The 26,295-nt window shown below is 33.6% G+C and overlaps 1 protein-coding gene across 1 annotated transcript in view; it reads right to left on the reverse strand.

The window, feature by feature from the left end:
- Positions 1-26,295, reverse strand: part of LOC135134845 (uncharacterized) — a 72,437-nt gene that overhangs the window by 1,600 nt on the left and 44,542 nt on the right. The window lies entirely within an intron of this gene.

Consider the following 26,295-nt stretch of genomic DNA (forward strand, 5'->3'; position numbering starts at 1 on the left):
CCGTTGCTACGCTAAACGCAGCAATAATCGCCTTAATAATTCATCATCACTACTGACAACAATATATAAACAAAATTGACAGCTTTCTTTTCTCTTCCTTCGATTTGGCGTGACGACATCCTGTATATTCCCATCGCGGTCGTTTGCAGAACGTAATTCCATCGGCACCTGACTAAACGTTGTCGTCTAATCGAATTGTTGTCGAAGCTCCGGAAATAAATTCCCCACGTTTCTGAAAACGGCCTCGTAAATGTTCTCATAATAAAACAGTTCGAGTGTGAAAGTGGATTTTTGTTGTATGCCAGCGCGAAACAAAATGGACTTGGAGGACAAAAGCGGAGAGGACACATCAACGGCAATTGGTGATTTAGACGTATGGTCGTCGAATTCCCGGAAAGTAATGGCCAGATAAATTTGACCCGGCTTAGGTATGCCCCGGAAATTTGGGACGTGGTGCGGGTTTGGACAGGGGTGAGTTAACTTGAGAAAGTAGGTCCTTGGGGACGTTAAAAGTGGAAAACTAGGAGAAAATTCATGCAAATAAGTGAAATCGAATTTATTTTGCGTGGAGGCTTGAGGTTTTTACACAATGGGAACAAAGGTGAGTGGAAATGACATCGGGTTATCAGTGACAGCTCCATTTTTCTAGGTTTTAGCTTATTGTTGTGTGAATTCTTTGAAAACTTGCGTGCTTTTCCGGATAGATTGTTATTAAACGTCTGTTTTTTAAAAAAGTTTGGGCACCACTACACTAGTGACTTTGAAATGGGTGGAGCGAATGAAGTTAGAGTTGTCATCTGGCAAAAAAAATGGTCAAAAGTTATTTCGGGAGAACTTCCCCCGTCTCTGAAGTACAGTCCAAATACTGCTTCTTTAAAAAATTATAAAATTTGATTCTGGGAAATTTTACTTTTTTGTGATAATCTCTATGGAGTAAAAACAATGTGATATATCCTGTTGTTGAAAGAAAACTTTATATATTAAAAAAATAAATAAATAAATAAACAAACAAAGATAAAGCCCCACCCATCCGCCCCGCTCTCATTTGTGATGCGTTTTTCATTCGTTGTCAGACCGATAGGCGGAGTTTAATTGTAACATCAATATTTCTCTAGAAAATTCTACCTTTTTAAAAACATATTTCATATGATAATTTCTTGTAGAGAAATGAGGATTTTGCAACTAACCTTCACACTTCAGCTCACGATGAATAAAAAATTCATCACAATTGAGAAGGGGTGGGTGGGCGGGGCTTCTATTTTGCCATTTTTTTTCTTAATGTACGAAGTCTTTTTTTCCAAACACGAAATTGAAAACATGTTTAACTATTATGTTGTTGAAAGAAAACTTTATATATTAAAAAAAATAAATCAAGTTTAAATATATCACAGTGTACCTAAGAGAAAAAAAGAAATTTACATTTTATTTAAAAAACACAATTGGGGTCCCGAGAAGGTTTCACAATTTTTAAAAAGATAGTTGGGGTTCCCGGGAAAATTACACATTCTTAAAAAAAAAACAGTTGGAGCTTCCGAGAAGGTTTCACATTCTTAAATAAAAACAGTTGGGGCCCCTGAGAAGGTTTCACATTAAATAATAGACAGTTGGGGGCCCCGAGAAGGTTTCACATTAAAAAAAAACAATTGGGACCCCTGAGAAGATTTCACATCCTTAAAAAAAACAGTTGGAGCCCCTGAGAAGGATTCACATTAAAAAAAGACAGTTGGGGTCCCCGAGAAAGTTTCATATTAAAAACAAAACAGTTAGGACCCCTGAGAAGGTTTCACATTCTTAAAAGAAAAGCAGTTGGGACCACCTTGACGGTTTCACACTCTTAAAAAAAAAAACAATAGGGACCCCTGAGAAGGTTTCACATCCTTTAAAAAAACCGTTGGCGCCGCTGAGAAGGTTTCACATTAAAAAAAGACAGTTGGGGGCCCCGAGAAGATTTCACATTAAAAAAAACAGTTGAGGCCCCTGAGAAGGTTTCACATTAAATAATAGACAGTTGGGGGCCCCGAGAAGGTTTCACATTAAAAAAAAAACAACTGGGACCCCTGAGAAGGTTTCGCATTAAAAACAAACAGTTGGGACCCCTGAGATGGTTTCACATCCTTTAAAAAAACCGTTGGCGCCCCTGAGAAGGTTTCACATTCTTAAAAGAAAAGCAGTTGGGACCACCTTGACGGTTTCATACTCTTAAAAGAAAAACAATAGGGACCCCTGAGAAGGTTTCACATCCTTTAAAAAAACCGTTGGCGCCGCTGAGAAGGTTTCACATTAAAAAAAGACAGTTGGGGTCCCCGAGAAAGTTTCATATTAAAAACAAAACAGTTAGGACCCTTGAGAAGGTTTCACATTCTTAAAAGAAAAGCAGTTGGGACCCCCTTGACGGTTCCACACTCTTAAAAAAAAAGCAATAGGGACCCCTGGAAAGGTTTCACATTCTTAAAGAAAAACAGTTGAGGCTCCTGAGAAGGTTTCACATTAAATAATAGACAGTTGGGGGCCCAGAGAAGGTTTCACATTAAAAAAAACAACTGGGACCCCTGAGAATGTTTCACATCCTTTAAAAAAAAACGTTGGCGCCCCTGAGAAGGTTTCGTATTAAAAACAAACAGTTGGGACCCCGGAGAAGGTTTCACATCCTTTAAAAAGTACGTTGGCTTCTCCTGAGAAGGCTTCACATGAAAAAAAGAGACAGCTAGGGATCCCGAGAAGGTTTCACATTCTTAAAGAAAAACAAATGAGGCCCCTGAGAAGGTTTCACATTAAATAATAGACAGTTGGGAGCCCCGAGAAGGTTTCACATTAAAAAAAAAAGAATTGGGACCCCTGAGAAGGTTTCGCATTAAATAATAGACAGTTGGGGATACCGAAAAGGTTTCACATTAAAAAAAAAACAGTTGGGACACCTGAGGAGGTTTCACATCCTTTAAAAAAAACCGTTGGCGCCCCTGAGAAGGTTTCACATTCTTAAAAAAAAGCAGTTGGGACTCCCATGACGGTTTCACATTCTTAAAGAAAAACAGTTTGGGTCCCTGAGGAGGTTTCACATTAAATAAAAGGCAGTTGGGGGCTCCGAGAAAGTTTCACATTCTTAAAAAAAATTGTTGGAGCCCCTCAAAAGGTTTCACATGAAATAAAACCAGTTGGGGGCCCCGAGAAGGTTTCACATTTAAAAACAAAGCTCGGGCCCCTAGAAGGTTTCACATTCTTAAAAAAAAATGTTGGAGCCCCTTAGAAGGTTTCACATTCTTAAAAAATCAGTTGGGGTCCCTGAGAAGGTTTCACATTAAAACAAAGACTGGTGGGGGCCCCGAGAAAGTTTTAGCTTGTTAAAGAAAAGACATTTGGGGCCCTCGAAGATTTTACAACAGTTAGGGCCGGCGAGGTTTCAGATGTTTAAAAAAAGTTAGGACCCCCTAGAAGGTTTCACATTCTTAAAAAAAGTTTTTCAGTCTCCCTTGAAGAGTAGTTTGACAAATTCTGCTTCTCTGTAAAATATTACTCCCCCTGTCTCAAATTAAGTGTCCAATTTGAAAATAAATTTTATTCAAAAATAAGTGTCCCATTTCTAAAAAAAAGATATTTTTTAAATAAAGAAAAAATGTACTTTTTGATGAAAAATTATTGTTATTACAACAAATATAACACTTTATAATAAATTGTTGATATAATATTGAACTTTCCTTGCAATTAATCAAAACAAATAAGTATCAGTCTTATCTTACCAGGTACTAGCCCCGCCCACCGACCCTCCCTTTTCTTAGAGGATATGTCATTTGCCAAAATCGATCTTATCTTAGCAGATACTTGCCCCGCCCACCCGCCCTCTCTTTTCTTAAAGCGGATCTCATTTGCCAAAATCAGTCTTATCTTAGCAGCTAATAGCTGTGTTACCGGTTTTTTTTAAGTATTTTTGTTTTATTTTAGAATAGTTGGGAACATAATATTTCACCAAATCATTCCCTGACTTCAAATTCTTCTAAAATTTATTTTGAATAAAAGTTTTCCGCTTCTTTAGTTTGCATTTTGAAAATCAAATTATTTCACAAATAAACAACTTGGTATCCAGAACAACATCAAAATAATAGCCAACTATGTTACTTTTTTTTAGAAACTAAAATAGAATAAAACTTTGTATGTACCACGGGCATAATTGTCGATTGGTGGCCCTCGGGCAATTAAAAACCCTCCCTCCTCGGATTTTAAAAATTCCCTCAGATTTCACGTATTTATTACGTTGTTTCTTCTTCTTCCCCTTTTAAATTAGGCTCTTCTCTTTTCTTTGAATTGGGGCAATTGGTTTAATTTCCAAGGCAATATTGTCTCCACACCGATATTTTAAACAAAGTCTTTTTTAATTTCTTTAGAAACAAAGAATTATTATTACCAAAATAAACACAGCTCTTTTTTACATTATAATGTTGCATTTGACATACACCAAATGCATGACCAACAGAACCTTTTCATCTTTAAAAATAAAGGTAATATTTAGCAAAATACAGACAAGTTTGTGTATCAAAACTTACATCTAAAGTGTTGTATCGTTGGTAAGGGCTCAATAAAAACGGAGACCCAATTATGAGTCATTCAGACTTTTTGTTTGCACCGTTGCCATGGAAACCACGCCTTTAGTCGCTGTATTTGCGGTCACATTTGAAACAGTGACCGCTAGCAATAATTCAACTACGGAGTTCACTTCCATTCTGCTCGAGTGAAATTGTTTGATTTTAAATAAAAATAATGAATTCAGTTGAATATTTAATAAAAAATCGTCCTCTGATTGATTTATCAATAAAACAAGTGTTCATGGCAAAACGAGAGACTTTCATTTTGCGAGGATGTGCGGTCATGAAAAAATAAGTTGTTTTTATTGAATAGATATATTTTTGTATTTGTTTACATCACACAATTTCGTCTATTAATTGATAATAACAGCCGTTTTATATTTTCCTATTTAACTTATCAATCAAATTGTATGCCCCACAGTCCATACAAGTGTGGACAATATAAAATATATTTAAAGCAGATCCAACGGGCAAAATTCTGATATTCTCAGTTTCGCAGTACATGTTTAACTTCGACTATTTATGTTTAAACTTCGGAAAAATTGGGCTTTCAGCACGTTCGGATAACAAGCATCAGCGGTTAAAAGGAACTGAAATTTGATTTTGTCTCTTCAAGGCAAAAGAGAGGACTGAATAATTAACCACACTCAACAATTTGAAAAACGCGTTCAACAAAGTTAAATTTTAAAACATTGTCGGACTGACGGAAACCAAGTTTAGCTTACGAGCAGAAAGTAAAAAATCGATATCGAACGTGCGTCAAAAAAAACAAAAAATTGATCATATCTAGATCGATGCAGTGGAAGAGAGTTGTGTTAATTATTAATAAGAGGTGAATGCCCCCCGCCCCCCACGTGCGGCCACATGTAGATAATTGGATGTCGTCATAGTAAACTTTTATTACATTCATTATTTTTACAATGGACAAATATTGGCTATCAGTGTGTTTAGTTTATTGCTCCTTTCTAAACACGAAAAGTGTTTTAACGTGGGCGCCGCGCCCTCTTTTATGACGGGGTACTACCGAACACTCTTCGAATAGCAGAAACGTAAACCGAAAAAAAAATCAAAGCGAACAGATCCGTCCGATCTGATGTAATATCCTCTTGGTGGTTTTATTAGCACTAAACCCTCTTTTTCTGTTTCTCGAGCATTTGTCAGCTCCGCAGCACCGGCGACCCGTCAAAGTCTAAGATTAAATTTAATAGACTGGGAAGCGGTGAAACGATGTTATTTTTAACGAGCTCTGTCGCTTTGATTTAATGTATTAAATCGGAGTTAACAGTTGACAGAAGTATTTAAAATAACATACATTTCTGCTTCTCGTCTTGATACTTTTATTGCTCCGTTTTCTGACAGGTTTGTTGCTCTAATATTATCGGGGGAAAAAAGCGGCAGTCAAAAGGTACCGACGCGCAATTACGCATATTAAAATGCATAAATCATAAGCGCTGGCTTAACAAACGAAAACATAATAATCACAAGACTTTATTACTAATAAAAGTCCCCAATAAAGAACCGCGTCTAACATTATCCAGTACATTAGCACTAGTTTATTGGACGCATTCCTGACGTCCACCCCACGACACCATTAATACGTATTAAGTCAACATATTGTCACCCTAACTACCGACCCGATTTGCGTTAGGTCCTCTGAGCAACAGCTATTTGACAAATGACATATCTCGCACACGATCGATCGAACAAGACGATTCTCCGCCGAAAAATTACTCCCAGTTACACGCCGTAATTGAAAACACTCGACTAATAAATTTACTTCGGGGGTTCCTCAGAGCGCAAATCTGGGTTTGTAGCTTTTGTTGTTTTTGATTCGTCAATAACATTTGTAATCCAGTGTTGCCAACAGGGTGGCTATCTCTAGATCAACAATAAAAAACCTCTAAAATCCCCTACATCCGTTTTTTAATTTAATTAGGGGAGAACGTGTAGGGGTTATATAAAGATAAAGGGAAAACTCTACTTCGTACCACACAAACAGCGAAAATTTTTCTACAATTTTTTTTTACTTAAAACTTGATGAGATTCTCAGCCAACAGGTGTACTAGAAATTTCATTACAGTAGAAACACTGCCGTAACAAGAATTAATTATCTACTGGCTCTGAAGAAGCCTTATTGCGATGGATATAAGATCCTTCTGTCTAACAATAATAATCAGATAGTAATCTAAAAGTGACTAAAACCGGAAAAATAATTATTTTCTGAGAACGAAAATAGATTTTTTTAAGGAAGGAATTTATATTCTCAGCAATCAAACAAACGAATATAAACAAGGTATTTTGATAACCATCGCATATTAAAAGTATAGTTCTGGTTCTTAAATAGTGATCATTTACGCGATGTCAGATCGTTTAATTTATGATCCTGTTCACACTCCATGCCTTGATTCTTTCAAGCAAATTACCCAAACAAGCCATAAATTTTTTCTTTCATCTTGAGGAGTTTTGTGGATACTCGGTACCTAAATAGACCCGTCAGAAGTCATTTAGTAGGTTCACTATTTCAAAACAGAAACTATAACATTGGATATGATATCGAAGTCTGACTTATTAATGGGAAAGGAAAAATTGGTCGAAGACAGAGCTTCCTAGCACCTAAAATATAGCCCACTTCTTTGAAAAATTGTAAAATTTGATTTTGCGATTTTTGTTTTTCGTCTATAAAGTGATGTAAATAACACTCCCGCAGCTTTTTTGACTTGAATTTTTCAATTCTTCAATTTTTCATTTTTTCTGTCTTTAATTTTTCATCGATTGAATTTTTCCTCGATTTTTTGTTTTTCAATATTTCGATTTTCGTTTCTTCAATTTTTAGATTTGCAATTTTTCAAGGTTAATGTTTTGTTTCTTCAATTTTATAATGTGTATCTTTTCGAGTGTTCACTTTTAAATTTTTCAGTTTTCTGCTTTTACAATTTTAGGAAGTTTCAATTGTTAGAATGTGCAATTTGTGTATTTTTGCAAAATCACAAGTTTTCAATTTGTAATTTTTCAATTTTTAGATTTTTTAGCTTTTGATTTCTTCAATTTTTCGATTTACAATTTTTTCTTTCTTAATTTTTCCAATTTTCGGTTTTTCAACGTTCTGATTTTATAATTTTTCTTTTTTCAATACGAAATTCTTCAATTTTTCGATTTTTCAACGTTCAGATTTTTTAATTCTTCGTTTTTTCAAGTTTAGATTTTTCAATTTCTAGATTTTTCATTTTTAAATTATTGATTTTAATTGTTTTTTATTTATTCGATTGTTCAAATTTTCGATTTTTAATTTATCAAGTTCGCAATACCTATTTAATTTATTAATGAGTTGATCTTTCATTGTTGCAGTTTTTCGACTTTACAATTTTAACAATTCTATAATTTTTCGATTCTACAATTTTTGGATTTTCCAATTTTTCGATTCATTAATTTTTTTCGATTTTTAAGTTCTCCATGTTTAGTTTATCGATGTTTCGATTTTTCCTTTCTTTAGTTGTTCGATTTGCAATTTTTCAATGTTACAATTTTTCGTTTTTTCAGTTTTTCGACTTTTCAATCATGTATAAATATAGAAAAATTTCAAAATTGTAAAATTGAAAAATCAAAAAAGAAAAAACGAAAAAGTATGAAATGAACACTCTGAAAAATCTAAAAATTGAAAATTAAGAACTTCAAAAATTGAAGAATATTGTAAAATCGAAAAATTAAAAAATGAAGAAATCAGAAAATCGGATAATTGAGAAATCCAAAATTTGCAAAATTTAAAAATAGGAAAATTGAGGAGTTGAATAATCAAAGATTGAAAATTTGAAGAATTTAATTACCGAAAAATTATAAAATCGAAAGAAATATTGAAAAAAAAAGGAAGTGAAAAAACAGAAAATTGTGATATAAAACCGAGAAAATGAAAATTAAAAAAACGGAATTGAAAAATTGAGGAAACGAAAAATTGAAAAATCGAAAAATTAAAAATTGAGAAATTGAAAAATCGAAAAATGAAAAATTGGGATATCAAAAAATAGGTCCAAATAAACCCAGAATTTTCGAAAAATTATAAGATTTGCTTTCGCAAAATTGAAAATCAAGAACTTCAAAAAGGCAAGAAACGAAAAATTGAAGGCGGAAGATAAAAACTGAGAAACTTAAAAATCGAAAAACTCCACAATCGAACGAAATTTTGTAAAATCGAAATATTGAAAATAAAAGAAATCGGAAAATCGGGTAATTTAGTAATCAAAAAATTGCAAATTCCAAAAATTTTAAAATTGGAAAATCGAGGAATTGAAAAATCAAAGACTAAAAATTTGAAGAATTGCATCAATGAAAAATTATAAAATCGAAACAAACATTCAAAAAATAAAGGAAATGAAAACACTAAAAATTGAGCTGAAGAAATCGAGAAAATCAAAATTAAAAAATTGAAAATGAAAAATAAAAATCATGAACTTGACAAACCGAGGAAACGAAAAATGATAAATCGAAAAATGAAAAATTGAGAAACTGAAAAACCGAAAAATGAAAAATTGTTATATCGAAAAATTACAAAATTGAAAAATTTGGAAGTTGAAGAATTGAAAAATAGAAAAAAGTGAAGCTGCAAAAACGAATAATTTTAAAACCGAGACATTGAAAAAAGGAAAATTGAAAATGAAAGAAAAAAGTAAAACGAAAAATTGTGATATCAAGAAATTGGTCGGAGGTACTTAATTAAATCAAGATTTTTTGAAAAATTATAACATTTGATTTTGCAAAATTGAAAATCGAGAACTTCTAACAAGGGTGAAACGAAAAATTGTTATCGAAAGATAAAAAATTGAGAAACTTAAAAATCTAAAAACTCTACAATCGAAAAAATGAAATATTGCAAAATCAAAATATTAAAAACTAAAGAAATCGGAAATCGGATCATTGGAGAATGCAGAAATTGCAATTTTCAAAAATTTAAAAATTGGAAAATGGAGGAATTGAAAAATCAAAGACTGAAAATTTGAAGGATTGTATAAACAAGAAATTATAAAACCGAAAACAACATTTAAAAAATAAAGGAAATGAAAAAACTAAAAATTCTGATGTAGAACTGGGAAAATGAAAATTAAAAAATAGGAAATGAAAAATAAAAATCATGAACTTGACAAACCGAGGAAACGAAAAATGATAAATCGAAAAATTAAAAATGAGAAACTGAAAAATCGAAAAATTAAAAATTGTTATATCGAAAAATTACAAAATTGAAAAATTGCAAATCGAAAAATTGAAGAAAATCAAAACTGAAAAATTTGGAAGTCGAGAAATCGAAAATTTTAAAGAATTAAAGCTAGAGAAACGAAGAATTTTGAAACTGAGACATTGAAAAATTGAAAATTGAAAATTAAAGAAAAAGAAAAAACGAAAAATTGTGATATCAAAAACTTGATCAAGGTAAATAAATCCAGATTTTTCGAAGAATTATAAAATTAGATTTTGTAAATTTTCTTGTGAAAACATTTATGATAAGTTAAAATAATTTTTGCAAGGACACGTATATCACTTTGGGGTAGATGCAGTGTGGTACTAATAATAATAGTACTGTATTCCCAAATTTTCGCAGAAATGGAGTGAGTTGTTCTTAATTTTTTCATGAAATTCATGAATAAGGCAGTTTATGGTATTGATTACAATAAACTGCCTCATTCATGAATTTTTTTGACTCACCCTGTATATGTAATTCTGAAAATTATGAATGCATTAAGAGACCAACAAGTCTATTAATGCATTCATAATATTTTCCATACTTCAGAATGGGTTTATTCGCCAAAATTTTGAAATAACGTCATCAATTCTTTTGGAGGGGATAAACGAATAAATTTTGATTAACAATTTACCATGCTTACGATAAACTTAAAACGTTCGTAAGATTTCAGAGCATTCAGTTTTTGCAATTTAAAAGTTAAAATACAAAATGTTGCACAGTTTTGATTTTTTTTTTTTTTAATAATGTAGATATGGAGTATGTAGTATTCAACATGGATTCATTCACCACAAGTGCAAGAGTATCTTATTTTATAAAAGTAAAAACAAATTTACTGTTGTAAATTTTGGAGTTGAATTCATCGAATTGTTGGTGGGGAAAATTGAAAAAAATGAAATTATAAAAACAAAAAATTGAAAAATTAAAAATATAAAACTCGACAAATTTTAAATCGAGGAAGTGCAAAATCTAAAAACGGAAAAATTCAAAAGTTGCAAAATTTAAAAATTCAAAACTGTTTTTAATTTTATAAAGGTTATCGAAAACAAAAATCGCAAATAATTTTTACAATTTTTCAAAAAAGGGGGATTTGTTGGGCTGTACTTTAGGGGCGAAGAAACTTCTGTCTAAATAACCTTCGACCAAATTTTCTAATTATATTATCCATCTTGTTATATATCTTGTTTAAAATCTCACTATATCACTAAAGTTAGAATTCCAGTGCCAATAAGTTACAACCCTACTTATATAGTTCCACACCACCTCTCCAAAATTCCCTAAAACCCTCCACTTTCCCGACTTCTTCTATCTTTCCATCTGCCCCCAATTGCCGCCGACCTCACGCCCCCGCGCCACTTACGCCCCGCAATCCTCTTGTGCGAATAAAACGGCGATCCCTTTAATGAATAAGGGATGTCCCAGCCCTGTTTTGTCTCCTTTGCGAACGCAAACCGTAACTTAATGCCCTTTGCCCCGCGCCCGGACGATTTATGACGTCAGTGAGTTTTCTCGCACCCGTGCCTGGGCGGAATGCTCATTTTCTCATCAGAAGTAAATCGGGTGGAAAATAGCCGAGCGGGTGCGACCGTATTTATTACGACACTGTCAACCCCGCAGAGTTATTGTTAGCGTTAGCGCTCCAACGCCCTCTCCCTCCGGAGTCTCTTTGTCTGTTGGCGGCGGTGCCGGTTCCGGAAGACCGGACTGGACAAACAATTCAGACGGATTGCGATGCAACTATTTTAATTGCTGGAAAGGAGAAGAGGACTTTGCGGAGTTGCAGATTTACGCAGGGTAATGGGGGTGGCGGGGGCGGCACGCTTTAACACAAATAGATTGAGAATTCTTAAACAATTTTTAGTATTTATTTAAATAGTTTCTTGTCCGGGCCGTCACGTACCAATAAACTAGTGAAAATTTTATGCTCAAGCAGTCTGCCAACTCTGAAAAAATTGGAGATAAATCGAACTGAAAATTCTTTGTGGGCTTAAAATTCCTCGTTACGCTTCTGTTCAACTGCGCCCTATTTTTGCGCCATCAGCCTTCACGCTTCTGCCATTTCACTTTATTAATTAATTAATTTATGACTTGTTTTTCCAGCAGAGATTTTTTGACATATTAGTGTTATGTAAATGGTGATTTAATTGACAGCGTCGCCGTAGGTTTCGTTCACATGTACAGTCACGTAATTGAAATAAATGATCCCGCATAAATTATTTTACAGTCATTTCATAGAGTGATGAGGCGAAAACGGCATATTTAATGTTATTCACAATGCAGATTTATTTTTTCGTGGATTTTTTGTGAAATCAAGTCTATTTATGTATATTTTAAAACTGTAAATTATTATCAATTTTGAAATTATATTAAAGTGTCGACATTCGCTGGAAGCATTTTATTCTATTTTAATGTCGCAGCGACTAGGAAAAAAAGGTAAAATTTATGGTGCTCTTTTAACCTGTTTCAAAACAGTTTTTGTCGAATTTATTTTCATAATTGGCTAATAAATGTGTATCTACGATGTGTCAAGACTATTTTTGCACGTGTGTGCGAAAATCGCCTTGAAACTGTAGAATTTTTAAAAGTTTCGGGAAAAATTAATAAACATGACACGTAAAGTTCAAACACTTGTAAATTAAAAAATAAAATACGTAAGTTTATTTTCGCTACTGTTTCATTATCGCGGATTTTTATTGCCCGTAATGAATTGAGTGTTGAAAAAATTATGGCAAGAATTTGTATCCAACACCAATTATTTCAAAATTTATAAAACGAATGGCTTCCTTATTTATTTTTAAACACAATAACACGAAATTTATTATTTCAAATTCTTTTTCAACAAAATTCGTAATTCGCTCTTACAGTGACACAGTTATAATTTTTACTCCGTTGGCCGAGTCTCTACTTTTGCGTTTTGTCGACCTTTCATGACCCCTAGAGTACGAAGAGATAGTCTCTCGTTTCCGTCTGCACGTCTGTCTGCCCGTCTGTCCATCTGTCTGCCGTCTCCGGATAATTTTATTAGACAGATAATCTCCGAAAGTACTGCGCCGATTGTTGTATCATGTTATATCATATAAATGGTAAAACGCTAACAACAATTTGTCTAATCATCCTCACCAATAATGACGTCACTTCAAAATTGTACATATTAAATGGGTTTTCCATTGCATAAAATAACATAGTCCTATATATGTAGTTTATGACTCCGTGTTGAGTTTTTATCAGAAAAAAAAATCAAAATTATAAAACAACATTTTGCAATTTAATTTTGAAATTTGCCGAAGAAATTCTACCCAAAATTTGCAAAATGTGATGAATTTTTACTTTTAATTCATCCCCGAAAATGTGAAAATACAAACGTCTTTATTTAATAACAATTTTAATAATGATATTCAGAGCATTTTGTAGATTGTAGCTTACTACTTAATAGTTTTGATCCTCTGTTTTGAGGAGACGAGCTCATTCAAATCAAACTAATTTCTACGTGACATTCTTCCGATGTATAAACATAAACACTTTCAACTACGTATGTAACGTACTGTAATAGAGTCCATCGGGCAATTTGTTTGTTTCATATCTTTTAGATATTTCATAACCCCTAGACAAGGCCATAGTTAGGGAGAGACTAGGAGATGCTGAGTCTCCCCTAGATCTAGACAAGTTATAATTAACGAAATGTAAATTACAATATCGAAAATCAAAATAAAATGCAGTGTTTTATTCAGTAAGTGGAAGTCAAAGCAATAAAAAAGTCTGGACCGTCGGCATTGTGATCCGGTTATTGCAATTCGTAGAAGACATCTTTTGGTTTAATTTCTGTTTCACTCTCACGCCTACAGGTTGATAGGTGTATTTGTCTTAAGTTACAGGTATCATAAATTATTTTCAGTTCAATTTTCAATCGCACGTCTGTTATTACATAAGGCAAACGTGATTAAATTGTTACGTTATTTTATTGATTTATAAATCACTATTCAAGAATAATAATAATACAATACTTTTATTATTAGTATTACAATTCATCTATCCAAATTGATTCATGCGTCCTTGCCAAATTGTGGATGCCAACAATACAAAATTTTATATTATAAAAACTCACTTGTAACAAGCGGTTAGCACATTTCTTTATCTTTACTTAAACATTAGATATATATTTTTATTTTAGCTTATAATGGTTGCCATAAAAAAACAACAAAATTTTCAAAATCAAATGTTTTAAATTTTTGAAAGAGCTGGATTTAATAAGCTGTATGGGGGAGGAAAGTTCTGTCGACCAATTTTTAAAAAATGTAAAATCTTCTTGAGGACGCCAATTGTCTTTTTTATGAATGTGAAACCTTCTTGGGGATCGCAGCTGTCTTTTAAAAATGTCAAACCTTCTCGGGGGCCCCAAGTGTTCTCTTTTAATGTGAAACCTTCTCGAGGGTCCCAACTGTCTTTTTCAAATATGTAAAAGTTTCTCGGGGGCCCCAAATGGCTTTTTTCTAGAATATGAAACCTTCCTGGGGGCCCCAACTGTCTTTGTTAAAAATATAAAACTTTCTCGTGGGCCCCAAATGGCCTTTTTTAGAATGCGAAATCGTTTCGGGGGTCCCAACTGTCTTTGTTAAAAATGTAAAACATTCTCGGGGGCGTCAAATGTCTATTGTTAATGTGAAAGCTTCTTAGGAGCGTCCAAATGTCTTTTTTTAATGTGAAACCGTTTCGGGAGTCCCAACTGTCTTTTTTAAAAATATCAAACCTTCTCGGGGACGTCAAACCTCTTTCTTAGGAATGTGAAACCTTCTCGGGGATCCCAACTGTCTTTTTTAGAAATGTCAAACTTCCCCGGGAGTACCAAATGTTTTTTTTTAATGTGAAACCTTCTCGGAAGTCCCAAATGACTTTTTTGAAAATGTCAAACCTTCTCGGGGGCCCCAAATGGCCTTTTTTTAAAATGAAAAACCCTCTCGAGGGCCCCGAATGGCCTTTTTTTAGAATGTGAAACCGTTTCGCGGGTCCCAACTGTCTTTTTTTAAAAATATCAAACCTTCTCGGGGGCGTCAAACTTCTTTTTTAGGAATATGAAACCTTCTCGGGGATCCCAACTGTCTTTTTTAGATATATCAAACCTTCTCGGGGGTGCCAATTGTTTTTTTTTAATGTGAAACCTTCTCGGAAGTCCCAACTGACTTTTTTGAAAATGTAAAACCTTCTCGGGGGCGCCAAATGTTTTTTTTTAATGTGAAACCTTCTCGGGGGCCCAACTGACTTTTTTGAAAATGTAAAACCTTCTCGGGGCCCCTAAATGTTTTTTTTTAGAATGTAAAACCTTCTCAGGTGTCCCAACTGTCATTTTTAAAAATGTCAAATCTTCTCGGGGGCGCCAAACGTCTTTTTTTTTAATGTGAAACCTTCTCAGGGGTCCCAACTGCCATTTTTAAAATTGTAAATCCTTCTCGGGGGCTCCAAATGTCTTTTTTTTAATCTGAAACTTTCTCAGGGGTCCCAACTGTCATTTTTAAAAATGTAAAACCTTCTCGGGGGCCCCAACTGACTTTTTTGAAAATGTAAAACCTTCTCGGGGGCGCCAAATGTTTTTTTTTAATGTGAAACTTTCTCGGGGGCCCCAACTGACTTTTTTGAAAATGTAAAACCTTCTCAGGGGCGCCAAATGTTTTTTTTTTAATGTAAAACCTTCTCGGGGGCCCAACTGACTTTTTTGAAAATGTAAAACCTTCTCGGGGCCCCTAAATGTTTTTTTTTAGAATGTAAAACCTTCTCAGGGGTCCCAACTGTCATTTTTAAAAATGTCAAATCTTCTCGGGGACGCCAAACGTCTTTTTTTTTAATGTGAAACCTTCTCAGGGGTCCCAACTGCCATTTTTAAAATTGTAAAACCTTCTCGGGAGCTCCAAATGTCTTTTTTTTTTAATCTGAAACCTTCTCAGGGGTCACAACTGTCATTTTTAAAAATGTAAAACCTTCTCGGTAGCCCCAACTGACTTTTTTGAAAATGTAAAACCTTCTCGGGGGCGCCAAATGTTTTTTTTTAATGTGAAACCATCTCGGGGGCCCCAACTGACTTTTTTGAAAATGTAAAACCTTCTCAGGGGCGCCAAATGTTTTTTTTTTAATGTGAACCTTCTCGGGGGTCCCAACTGACTTTTTTGACAATGTAAAACCTTCTCGGGGCCCTTAAATGTTTTTTTTTTTTAGAATGTAAAACCTTCTCTGGGGTCCCAACTGTCATTTTTAAAAATGTCAAACCTTCTCGGGGGCGCCAAACGTCTTTTTTTTTAATGTGAAACCTTCTCGGGGGTCTCAACTGTTTTTTTTTTAAATGCCAAACCTTCTCGGGGGTTCCAACTGCCTTTTTTGAAAATGTAAAACCTTCTCGGGCCCCTAAATGTTTTTTTTAGAATGTGAAACCTTCTCAGGGGACCCAATTGTTATTTTTAAAAATGTAAAACCTTCTCGCGGGCGTCAAATGTCTTTTTTTTTAATGTGAAACCTTCTCAGGGGTCCCAATTGTTGTTTTTAAAAATATAAAACCTTCTCAGGGGCGCCAAATATCTTTTTTAAGAATGTGAAACCTTCTTGGAGGTCCCTACAGTTTTTTTTAAAAGAAAGCGAAACCTTCTCAGGGGCCCCAAGTGACTTTTGTTAAGAATTTTAAATTTTCTGGGGGCTCCCAATTGTCTTTTTTTCTATTACACGTGACTAGTAGCTTCTATATTGTGTTTACTCCACAAAGGTTATCAAGAAAAAGTAAAATTCCGCAAAATCAAATTTTATAATTTTTCAGAGAAATAGTAGATATTTGTTTTACTGTACTTCAGAAGCGAGGGAAGTTCTATCAAAATATCTTTGGACCAAATTTTATAGGAACAAATATGTAATTAACTGAGTAGAAAGGCCTGGTAGAAATGAAAAACCTTCACAGTCCAGTTCGAAAAACCTAATCTGTTGCAGAAATAAGGCACAAATTAATTTAATAACGTAATTTTGTTTACATCTTTGGCTCCTCCAGGCTTAGCGGTACCCTTCTAAAGCAATATACTTATCAAAGAGAAAAAATTAAAATGAAAGGCGTTTCTCATGTTGAAACATAAAGTCAGAAAAACGAATTTGTATTTAACGGTGTGTTCAATTTTTCGGTTGTCTCGATCAGACTATTAATAATAATGTGTGGATACAATTACTACAACTTTCACTCTACATCGATAAATTTTCTTAATTAAATCGTTTCTCAGTGCCATATTTGAAGAATTTATCATCGACATCCTTATATTGTATGCTATTAGTCGAGAGGATATGAATATTTTGTATCTTCTCATCGTGGCAGCCAATTTAGACCGTGTTTTGGTTTAATAAGCATGAAAATCTCGCTTCGGGCCATAATGCTGATTCCTAATTCAATTCTCTATAATTTGATCATAAAATTGCTACGTTTACATAATTTGCTAATTTGGTTTTGAAATAGGTCAGCGTTTTTCGTATTTAAATTAATTGAAGACGAGTCATTAGTGCGTGAAGATTCCAGTAGTCGAAACGTGATGTGACTGCTAATGTACAAAATTGCCGATAAAGTGAGAAATTAAGTAAAAGATCATAAAAATATGTAATCATTTTTCCACGACCACAGTTTCGCTACATGTGGTCGTAGAAAGAATCGATGGAAATCGTTCCATTTTCGAATTTTCAGCACGTCCATAAATCGCGTTAGAAATAACCGCACATGGCAGGCGCCACCCATCTCTAGGAAGAGATTAATTTTATTTAACGCAAACGCCACATTTGTTTGGTTTAGGGAATTTGGGCAGTTCGAATAACACGCATTCTGTCACAGCAGCTCATTTTTCTTTCACCGCTGGCATTTACCACCATTAAAATACATCTGTTGGCAATTCGAACAATTCGCACCCGACAACGCACGGCTTCAAATCTTTATAAGCGACTAATTATTACAAGACAATAATTTCTCTATTTCATGGTGGGCTGGTGAACTCCCATGGAATTTTAATAGAAATATGCTAGCTCGAAATAGCGGCCGCACTAAATCTAGTTAATTTCAAAGCGTCTAATTCATAATTTACCGTTTTAACGCCGTTTAATAAACTGACAAAAATATTCAGTCGACATGTGCATCGGAGATGATGTGACGAAGGAAATATCTGTCTGTGGCGTTTAAGAGGGTGGGGTTTGAGTTTTCGGTTTGTAATGGGCTAATTTTACTTGGTAATTAGTGCCAAGTTGTTTGGTGTAACGGGAATACTCGGATTTGAGAGTTCGGGTTTTCTGTTGACAGGACTTGCGAGGAGTGTCGTCGAAGAGGTACTTGGGGCTTCCTTGTAAGCCACTTGAGAATTGCTAGGTAGAAGACATGTAATGGGAGGGTGACGAAAAACTAATGGGTGAGGGAGAAATTGAAAAGAGGGAAAATGTCATTAAGGAAGTGTGCGTTTTTTGAAAAAACTGACAAAATAAAATGGATTTTTTGAAAATGACGTCCAATTTTGCCAAAATTTTCATCTGACTGTCATAATAATTCGAGATGATTTTTGTGAAAAATTGGAAAATAAGGAAACGTATTAGCGAAAACTAAAACAAACTTAGGACTTAAGTTTGATTTTAATGGCATGTTGTTGACTAAAACTTTAATGGCGTCAAACTTGTTTAAAATTAAACACTCGGTCTTCCACAACTGCCTCTAACTTGAAACTAAAATTAAGGCTGCATTATTAAACTAATGGAGGAAAGGAAGAATAGATAAACTTTAATTCATGGTGTTAGATTACCTGTAACAAATTTCCAGCAGACGACAGAAAAACGAAAAGAGAAAACTTACATTTTTGTATTCTATAAGTTATGAAACAACAAGAAAATTTATATTAGACACTGAATGAATCCGTTATTGCAATATGTTCCCTCTAGATTTTAAACAAATGATTACTAAAAATAGATTTGGTTACAATTTTAATTTCAACATACTTAGTATTAATTCCTAACAATTTTTCGAGCGTAATTGGGGTTTCTGTTGTTTAGGAAGACTTATCGAGAAGTTTTATCGACTGTAATTACATAACAGCTATTCGTTTAGCCAGAAAAGTTTTTATTTTCAACGAAATCTAATTGGACTTGAACAGGAACTGAAAGGAATTGCTAAGCTAAAATTTGTATTATTTTGAGTTATGATGAACTGGAAGATCCTTCGGGTCTTAAATTTGACACTGAATTTTTGTTATGTTGAAGAATTATGTACGAATAATACGTCATACGATGCATAACTTCGCCACCTCTCCGGGCCAGCTCAAAGGACACGATACGAAAAAATCGTTTCTGGAAACCTTCTGGCTGATCCAAGTTCCATAATTTTGACATTTTAATAAAGTTGTCACATTCGAGCCATTTGAATTCTGTTTTCTTTCTTCCGCCTCTCGATCTGACAGCGAATGAAAAATTCATCACATTTGAGATTGGGTGGCCGGGGCTTAATTTTTGACGTCTTTTTTCTTGACATATGCAGTTTTTTTTCAAGAACATGCTACTTAAAAACATGTTTCACATGGTGGTTTCTTGTAGAGAATTTGCAATTAAGTTCCGCCTTTCAGCTCACGACGAATGAAAACAGTTATCACAATCGCGACAGGGGCGGGTGGGTGGGGTTTGTATTATTCTTTCTTTTTTTAATATGTTTACATAGATTTCTTTTTACGACAAGAAATTGCAAACATGTTTAAAAGTGTACATTTTTAGAAAAGTATGGGCGATAAAATTTACCATTTTACACATGTTTTCAGTTTTATAACTATAAAAATATATATGAAAATCTAAGGATCAAAAACGATTCAGAAACATTTTTTTGCAACTTTTTCGTGGTAGAATTCCACATGGTTTTGATGACATACCCTTTATAGTTTTCTCCGTTAAGTTTTTTCATATTGGACACCCAATGTCAGGATGATAATCTCTCGTATATCCCTGAATTTAATCAGAATTGTTAGATGACTTTTCAAAAATGAAATTTCCCATTATGTATTCGTATTACCTCCCTTATGCAAATTTGGACCCATTCTCGACGATTTTCGAAATTTAACTGAATATTTCCATGTAGATTTTGGGTCGCAGAAGTCACTTCTGGCTTCATTTCTTCGATAACTTACACAGTTTTTCCAGAATCGTCCACTGAAATATCGCAATTTTCAAACATTTCAAAAAATTCGATTTTCACACCGAATTTTCCGAAAATATTGCTCCGTTACCACAAACAAAACATGCTATATTTTTGGAGTCAGCACGTAGGGATATATATATCTCTGAATTTTTTCAGAATTTTAGACAACTTTTTCAAAAATGAAATTTTACACTATGGTACTAGGTACTTGCCAAATAACCTACCCTCTAAGAAAATAAAAGGAGGGTGGGCTAGGCTAGTATTTGCCAAAATAAGACTTATTTTGACAAATGACTTGATCTTCCAAGGAAAGGTACTAGCCCCGCCCACCCACCCTTTATTTTCTTAGAAAAATAGGTCATCTGCCAAAATCAATCATATATTGTCAAGATAAGACTGATTTTGGCAGATGATCCATTCTCCTAAGAAAATAAAGGGTGGGTGGGCGGGGCTAGTACTTGTCAAGATAAGACTGATTTTGGCAGATGACCCATTTTTCTAAGAAAATAAGGGAGGACGGGCGGGGCTAGTATTTGCTAAAAATAAAAAAACTAAAAAATCAAAGAATGACAAATTGAAAAATTGGATAAATGAGAAATCGGAAAATTGTACAACTGTTTAATCGGAAAATCAAAAACTAGCAGTGTTTAATTCCAATCTTTTGATTTTTCAAGTTTTAATTTTACAGTTTTGATATTTTTTGATTTTTAATTTTTCAAGTTCTCAAGTTAAAATTTTTCCTTTTCACGATTTGTCATTTTTCGATTTTTTAACTAAAAGAACAAATTTATTCGAATCGAAAAAAATTGAAAAATCCAAAAATTGAAAATTAGAAACAAAATTTTCAGATATTTTAAAGATACGGTAAACATGGCAATCGCTGATCAAAATCACTTTTTACTCCCTTCCAAAAACTCGGTGACAAAAAATAAAAAATCGAAAATTAAAAAAAGAAACCTCTATTTTCTCGATATTTTAAAAATCAAATAATTGAGAAATCGAAAAACTGCCAAAATTGTAAAATCATAAAATTAAAACATCGGAAGTTTTTTTCACTTTCCCAGAGAAATCAAAAATCGAAATACAAATCAAAATTTGCAAATTTAAAAAGCGAGAAATTGAAAAATTCGAAAGTTGAAAAATCGAAAAACTGAAAAATTTAGTAGTACTCGCTACGATAAGACTGATTTTAGCAAATAATCTACTCTCTAAGAAAACAAAAGGCGGGGAGGCTGGGCTATTATTTGCCAAAAATAAGACTCATTTTGGCCAATGACCTACTCTTCTAAGAAAATAAAGTATAGATCATCTGCCAAAATCAGTCTTATCTTGACAAATACTAGCCCCACCCACCCACCCTTTATTTTCTTAGAAGAATAGGTCATCTGCCAAAATCAATCATATCTTGGCAAGTATACGACTGATTTTTGCAAATGACATATCTTCAAAGAAAATGAGGGTGGGTGGGCGGGGCTAGTACTTGTCAAGATTAGACTCATTTTGGAAAATGACACATCCTCTAAGAAAATAAGGGAGGGTGGGCGGGGCTAGTACTTGCTAAAAATAAAAAAACTGAAAAATCAAAAAACTGGATAAATGAGAAATCGGAAAATCAAAAACTGAAATATCGAAAAATTGAAAAAAAATCTTATAAAATCGAATTCGAAATTCCAGTTTTAATTTTTTTTAGTTTTTAGATTTTTTAACTTTTGAATATTTCATTTAATAAGTTGTTTGACAATTTAGCAGTTTTTAATTCCAATCTTTTGATTTTTCAAGTTTAAATTTTACAATTTTGACATTTTTTATTCGAACCGAAATTTTGAAAAATCGAAAAATCCAAAAATTGAAAAACAGAAACAAAATTTTGTTTTAAAGTTACGGTAAACATGGCATTCGCTGGTCAAATTTACTTTTTACTCCATTCCAAAAACTCGGTGACAAAAAATAAAAGATCTAAAATAAAAAAAAATATACGTCTATTTTCTCGATTTTTTTAAAAATCAAATAATTGAGAAATCGAAAAATTGCCAAAATTGTAAAATTAAAAAATCGAAAGTTTTTCCACTTTCCCAGAGAAATCAAAAAGTTGAAAATTTAAAAAGCGACAAATTGAAAAATTCGAAAGTTGAAAAATCGAAAAACTGAAAAATTTAGTAGTACTCGCTATGATAAGACTGATTTTGGCAAATGATCTACTCTCTAAGAAAACAAAAGGCGGGTGGGTGGGGCTAGCACTTGCTAAATAACCTACCCTCTAAGAAAATAAAAGGCGGGTGGTCTAGGCTAGTATTTGCCAAAATAAGACTTATTTTGACAAATGAGCTAGTTTTCTAAGGAAAGGTACTAGCCCCGCCCACCCACCCTTCATTTTCATCTGCCAAAATCAATCATATCTTGGCAAGTATACGACTGATTTTTGCAAATGACATACCCTCTAAGAAAATAAGACTGATTTTGGCAGATGACCCATTTTTCTAAGAAAATAAAGGGTGGGTGGGCGGGGCTAGTACTTGTTAAGATAAGTCTGATTTTGTCAGTTTGTAGTGAAAAGCAAACTTCTCCATCCAGGTTTAAAAATATTTTGGTATTAAACCACAATACGAGTACCTACTCGTAGAAGCTCAGTTCAAAAAATACTCTAACCGGAAAAATATCATCCATACAAAATTCATTTACCTACTATAAGTAAGGATGACTTTGACCGCGGAATCGAATTCTGCGAAATAATGTGAGATGGGGTCGTTTTTATCGAACGCGGACGAAGACCTATTTGAAAAAGTCGACTTTGACAATCGATAACTTTTTAACCAGACGAGCTATTTATATGAATCTTTTTTCCTGATCCTTAGAATGTCTTCTTTCCATCTATACCAGGTTTGCATTAAGAATACTGTTAGTTTTTTTGCTAGAATGGAAAATGTGAGATGGACTAGTTTTTGTCGAACGCGGACGAAGACTTATTTGAAAGAGACGATTTTGACAATCGATAACTTTTTAACCAGACTAGCTATTTGTATGTATTACTTCCCGAGCGTAAGCAAAGGAAGTATTGTAATCGAGTCCGTCGGCCGACTCTCTACTTTTACGTTTTCTCGATCTTTCATGACCCCTAGAAGACGAAGAAATAGGTCTCCCATTTCCGTCTGTCTGTCCGTCTGTCCGTCCGTCTGTCCGTCTGTCCGTCCGTCTGTCCGTCTGTCCGTCTGTCCGTCCGTCTGTCCGTCTGTCCGTCCGTCTGTCCGTCTGTCCGTCTGTCCGTCTGTCCGTCTGTCCGTCTGTTGTCCCGGATTTTTATTAGACAGATAATCTCCGAAAGTACTCGACCGATTGTTGTGAAATTTTGTACTTATATTAAGAATATCATGTAGATGGTAAAACGCTAACCAAAATTTGTCGAATCATCCCCACCACTAAAGCGATGACGTCACTTCAAAATTGTACATAGTAAATGGGTTTTCAATTGTATAAAATAACATAGTCCTACACATGTAGTTTACAACTCTGAATCGACTTTTCACCCGAAACGTCCAGATTTTTGGAAAAAAAATCAAAATTATAAAACAACATTTTGAAATTTAATTTTTAATCTGCTAACCAGAATGCTTTGAAATGTTGCAGATGTTTTAAGGCTATAAAGAGTATCATAAATCTTTAGTCAAAAAATATTTGCTTATCCCCTCCAAAAACTTGATGACGTCAGCTCAAAAGTTTGTGGAATAAATCATATCTAAAATGTACAAAATATGATGAGTCTGTACTTGTGATCTATCACTCCATTCATATTTTTTGGATTTGCATATACAGGGTGACTCAAAAAAATTAATGAATGCGTAAATATATTTTATTGATTTAATCAGGAACTACAAAACCGAAATGCTCTGAAATCTTGCAGATGTTTTAAGGTCATAAAGAGCATAATAAATGTTTAGTCAAAATATATTTGCTTATACCCTCCAAAAACTTGATGACGTCAGCTCGAAAGTTTGCCGAATAAATCATATCTAAAATGTACAAAATATGATGAGCCTGTACTTGTCATTTATCACTCCATTCATATTTTTTGGATTTGCATATACAGAGTGACTCAAAAAAATTAATGAATGCGTAAATTTATTTTATTGATTTAATCAGGAACTACAAAACCGAATGCTTTGAAATCTTGCAGATGTTTTAAGGTTATAAAGAGCATAATAAATTTTTAGTCAAAATATATTTGGTTATCTTCTACAAAAAACTGATGACGTCAGCTCAAAAGTTTTCCGAATAAATCGTATCTAAAATGTACAAAATATGATGAGTCTGTACTTGTGATTTATCATTCCATTCATATTTTTGGATTTGCATATGCAGGGTGACTCAAAAAAATTAATGAAGGCGTGAATTTATTTTATCGATTTAATCAGGAATTACAAAACCGAATGCTTTGAAATCTTGGGAATATTTTAAAGTTATTATAAGCATGGTAAACTTTTGTTCAAAATGTATTTGTTCATCCCTCCTAAAAAAATTGATGACGTCACCCTTAAATTATGCTGAATAAATCCTATCTAAAATGCAAAAAATATGATGAGTTTGTACTTGTGATTTATCATTCCATTCATATTTTTTAGATTTTCTTAAGAGGTGGTTCAAAAGAATTAATGAAGTCAATTTATTTTATTGATTAAATTAAAGGCAACACATTATTAGTATTACACCCCAACCAACCCAATTTGGTAGACACAAAATTTGTTAAAGGAAAAACTCGGTTGAAACATAAGGGTAGCACGCTTATTTACATCGACTTTAACATTACAGACCTGCATTTGTTTTATGCGTTCACTTGATTCCGCGAATGTGAAATAGACATGTTTATAATCAACCAATTGTGAATTTCACCGTCAAGAATTAAAATAAAACCCAATGTTTTATATAATAAGCGGAAGTCGAAGCAATAAAACCGACGGTCGTTTTGTTTACAGTTTCTGTGTTTGGCTCTCACGTATGCTGTTACGCCTGTCATCTTAAATTAACAATGTTTATACATACACGATTTTCAGTTGCCTCTGATACGTAGGTATACGTGAGTAAATTGTTTCGTTATTTTATTGATTATTACAAATCAATATTCAAACGACCCAATTCATTTTCCCGAAAATTTGAGAATATAATAATTTTATTCTTAGTATTACACTACATCTATCCCAACTGATATACGTGTCCTTGCAAAAATGTTGATGACGTCATCGCAATTTTTTTTTAAATTCCCACTACAAAAATGTAATGAGAAAAAAAACACAATAGGCATGCAGTCGTCAAGTTTCCGACAGCGAGGGAAGTACTGTCTAAACTCTTTAGACCAATTTTTTTTTCCTGATCCTTAGAATGTCTTCTTTCCATCTATACCAGGTTTGCATTTACGAATTATTTTATTTTTTTTGCTAGAATGGAAAATGTGAGATGGACTAGTTTTTGTCGAACGCGGACGAAGAATTATTTGAAAGAGTCGATTTTGACAATCGATAACGTTTTAACCAGACGAGCTATTTATATGAATCTTTTTTTTTTCCCCGATCTTTAGAATGCCTTCTTTCCATCTATGCCAGGTTTGCGTTAGGAATGTTTTTAGTTTTTTTGCTAGAATGGAAAATGTAAGATGGGCTGGTTTTTGTCGAACGCGGACGAAGACCTATTTGAAAGACTCGACTTTCAACAAATGTATTTTTTACTTAAATTTTTCAAAAAGCTTTCATAACAATGTATTCACTATTTACTTACAATAATTGAATTCAAGTATTGTTATTCCTTGAATATTTTGTAAATTATTATTTGGAAACAACTTTAAACTAAATTACGCAACTCTTTTCAAGAAATGTTCATTTCCTTATCTTTATTGTACATCATCGATCTTTCAGATATGTTTAGACAAGTGTCATCGGACATCCGATAGTTTTTGTACGGCCGCTAACCAGACAACCTTTACTAATCTTAAATTAGTTTAGATTTTCTCCTTCATTGTTGGTATTTTGGTGGTCTGCCCTGACTTCTGCCGCAATCAGTTATAATTACAAAACACCAAAACATTCCTCTACCTCTGAATACGTAACCGCTTCTTTGCATGTTCCGTGTCACTTATTGCCAAAAATCCCGACTCTTCTCTTCCATTCCCGGCGGCCAATCCGCCCAACCACCTGCCATTACCACGTACTTGCTCCAATTAAGCAATTTTCCAAACACTAACACCAAACCGCAACATACCTTTGAGCAGTTTATAGATTCATTCAATGGAACAATAAAGCAAAACGGTTTTCGGTTATTCACAATAACTTCTCACGCTACCACCGAACCAGACAACA

Source organism: Zophobas morio, unplaced genomic scaffold, assembly GCF_036711695.1.
Source record: "Zophobas morio isolate AGI-343-1 ecotype UQ-CSIRO unplaced genomic scaffold, CSIRO_AGI_Zmor_V1 ptg000004l, whole genome shotgun sequence".
In the NCBI taxonomy this organism is placed as follows: Eukaryota; Metazoa; Arthropoda; class Insecta; order Coleoptera; family Tenebrionidae; genus Zophobas; species Zophobas morio.